The 3560-nt window shown below is 47.9% G+C and overlaps 1 protein-coding gene across 1 annotated transcript in view; it reads right to left on the bottom strand.

Annotated features, from left to right (window-relative positions):
* GNG7 (G protein subunit gamma 7) overlaps positions 1–3560 on the bottom strand; it is a 212774-nt gene that overhangs the window by 94871 nt on the left and 114343 nt on the right. The gene's annotated exons all lie outside the window — the stretch shown is intronic.

The following is a 3560-nucleotide window of genomic DNA, read 5'->3' as shown; positions in this document are numbered from 1 at the left end:
AAGAAAGAAAGAGAGAGAGAGAAAAGGGGAACAAGACAAGGGTGGCCACGCTCACTCTTTCTATTCAGTATCATTACTGCAAATTCAAGCCAGTGCAACTGGGCACGAAAAGGAAAGAAAAAGCATCCAGATTGGAGCGAGAGAAGAAAAACCATCTCTCTATTTGCAAACAGCCTGCTCTGGTGTAAAAGGTCCCTGGGTACAATTTGTGCAGCAGAAATACGGCACTTCACAGGCTGCTTAGAAACCCAGCAAGTCTCTTGAGCACAAACTATTTTCCTAAGCTTGGTGGGGGCGTGAGAGGGTGGCCGGGGACTGGTGACAATGTTGTTTGTGCACTCGGAGAGTCCGGCTGAATTGCAACCGGCCTTTACATCCTAATCAGCTCCCTGGGGACAATCTGAAAGTCATCGGATTAAAAAGTCACACTGAGATAAACCATCACGACGCGGTTCTCTGCAAAGCCACAGGTAGTAAACAGACCTTAACGCACGTCATGAGGTTTGTTTTTCTTTTAAAAGTCAACAGCTGGTGAATCGCACAGGGCCGGGCAGGGCGGTCAAAGGGCCTGTTCCCCAGGCTGGGAAAAAAGCAGGAGCCCAGGGCGGCAGCAGCTGGACGCCGGCCCCGCGGAACTTTCTCCCGTCAGTCAGGGGCCGTATTTCTTAGCCATCCTCCTCTGACCTTCATTTCAAACCCTTTGCTGACGCATCTAACCTTGGCCCGCTCCGTGGGAACTCCAGACTCAGGGTGACCAACCTGACCTGGGTTGCCTGGGGTTGCCCTGGTGGGAGGGCTCCAAGTCCTCGGACCCAGCAAACCTGGGCTTGCTGATCACACCGCAGACCCCGTCAGGTGGCCATCTTTCTGGGGAAACCGGCTTCCTTTCCTCCCCGACTCCCTTGCTTTGTCTCGGTGGTGGCACCTGTCTTCCCAGATGTTCAGGGATGACATCAGCCGTCCCTTGCTGGCCCTGGTGCTAGTTGACTCCCGGGTCTTGAGTCTCCCTCTGTGGCCCAGGCTGGAGTGCAGTGGCACGACCTCGGCTCACCACAACCTCCCGCTTCCAGGTTCAATCGATTCTCCTGCCTCAGCTTCCCGAGTAGCTGGGATTACAGGCATGTGCCACCAGGCCCGGCTAATTTTGTATTTTTAGTAGAGACGGGGTTTCTCCATGTTGGTCGGGCTGGTCTCGAACTCCTGACCTCAGGTGATCCACCCACCTCGGCCTCTCAAGGTGCTGGGATTCCAGCCATGAGCCACCACGCCCGGCTGTCTCTTTTCTTTCTTCTAAGATGGAGTATCCCTCTGTGGCCCAGGCTGGAGTGCAGGGGTGGGATCTCAGCTCACTGCAACCTCCACTTTCTGGGTTCAAGCGATTCTCCTGCCTCAGCCTCCTGAGTAGCTGGGATTACAGGTGCACAACACCACGCCCAGCATTTTTTCTTTTCTTTTTTTTTTTTTTTTTTTTTTTAGCAGAGACAGTGTTTCACTATGTTGAACAGGCTGGTCTTGAACTCCTGACCTCAAGTGATCCTCCCACCTCGGCCTCCCTAAGTGCTGGGATCACAGGCATGAGCCACGTGCCTGGCCTCCCAGGTCTCATTTCTTGTAGATCTCGGAGTCTTCCACGTGCCTCTGGATCTTCCTGTGTGGTCCCCTCCTCCCATGTCAGATGATGGGAACAGTAAGGAAATAATGCCTTGGTTTTAGCTCCTTTAGGCCCTGCACGTAGGGGGCTGTACTAAGTCTAGCAGCATTTAAAACCTCACTGCATACACACTACAACATGATGAACTCCCAAAAATCACACTCAGCGAGAGAAGCCAGACAAAACGCCACACAGTGTGTAATCCCATTGACACGAAATGTTCAGAACAGGCCAGTCTCACTCTGTCGCCCAGCCTGGAGTACAGCGACACGATCTTGGCTCACTGCAACCTCCACCTCCCGGGTTCAAGCGATTCTCCCGCCTCAGCCTCCTGAGTAGCTTGAATTACAGATGTGCACCGCCACACTTGGCTACTTTTTGTATATGTAGTAGAGACAGAGTTTCACCATGTTGGCCAGGCTGGTCTCAAACTCCTGACCTCAAGTGATCCACCTGCCTCAGCCTCCGAAAGGGATTAGAGGTGTGTGAGCCACCGTGCCAGGCCTTTATAGCATATAATTTTATCTCAATAAAGCTGTTAGGAAATAAACTATAGGTAACAACATTATCAACAGGTTGGGCCTTTTATCCAGGTGGGTTTTTCGAATGAACCAGTTTTAAAAGTACCATTAAAAAACAAAATTACGGCCAGGTGCGGTGGCTCACGCCTGTAATCCCAGCACTTTGGGAGGCCGAGACGGGCGGATCACGGGGTCAGGAGATTGAGACCATCCTGGCTAACACGGCGAAACCCCGTCTCTACTAAAAATACAAAAATTAGCGGGTTGAGGTGGCGGGCGCCTGTAGTCCCAGCTACACGGGAGGCTGAGGCAGGAGAATGGCGTGAACCTAGGAGGCGGAGCTTGCAGTGAGTGGAGATCGCGCCACTGCATTCCAGCCTGGGCGACAGAGCGAGACTCCGTCTCAAAAAAAAAAAAAAAATTGTAAGAGGTAAGGAAAAAAATAGAACAGATAAAGAAAATGGGTCAGTCTTCCTTTTTTCTCTATCAGGCACATAACAATTTTCCATATTTTATAGATAAAACTGAGGCTTAGAAATGGTAGAACTGTGTGAATTCTATCTTGATAAAGCTGTCATGTATATCTATGTCTCTATATCTATTTATCCATCCACCCATCCATTCACTCATCCATCCATACATCCACTCGTCTGTCCATCTATCCATCCATCCATCCATCCATCTGCTCATTCATCCATCCACCCATCCGTTCACTCATCCATCCATCCATCCATCCATCCATCCATCCATCCATCCATCCATCTTATCTATCTTATCTATACATTCATATATTTTACCATTCGTCTATCTTACTCATCTATTCATCTTATCCATTCATCTATCTACTTATTCTATCTTATTCACCCATCTATCCATCACCTACCTACTCAACTATCTATCTTATCATCTACCTAAATTCAACTATCCATCCATCTGCCTAACTAACTACTATTCATCCATCTTACCTACTCTATCTTATTCCAATTTTATCCATCTTATCTAATTTTACCTAATTTTATTCATCTATTTATCTATCTTATCTATCTATCCATCCAACCATCCATTTACTAATCCACCAACTCATCCATCCACCCACCCACCCATCCACCCACATATATACAAATTAGAAATGGTCGAATTGCAACTAGAGTTCAAGACTTGCAAATCCTGGTGCAATAAATATTATTCTTTCTCATTTTTAAATGTTAATATCCATTTTGTTTTTCAAAGTTGAGTGTGATATAAGTATGTTGTTCCTTGGATTCCTGATGCTCTCAGTAACCTAGCAACTCAGCACCTCACGAGAACCAGAAGAACTCTCACAAGAGGTTGCTTCAGCTTGTAAACGCTTCGGGCAATACGTAACTGAACGTAGAAGTAATAATGAA

This window comes from Papio anubis, chromosome 20 (assembly GCF_008728515.1).
Source record: "Papio anubis isolate 15944 chromosome 20, Panubis1.0, whole genome shotgun sequence".
Classification (NCBI taxonomy): Eukaryota; Metazoa; Chordata; class Mammalia; order Primates; family Cercopithecidae; genus Papio; species Papio anubis.
Note: the sequence above shows the minus strand (reverse complement) of the source record. Positions and strands in the feature narration are given on the sequence as shown.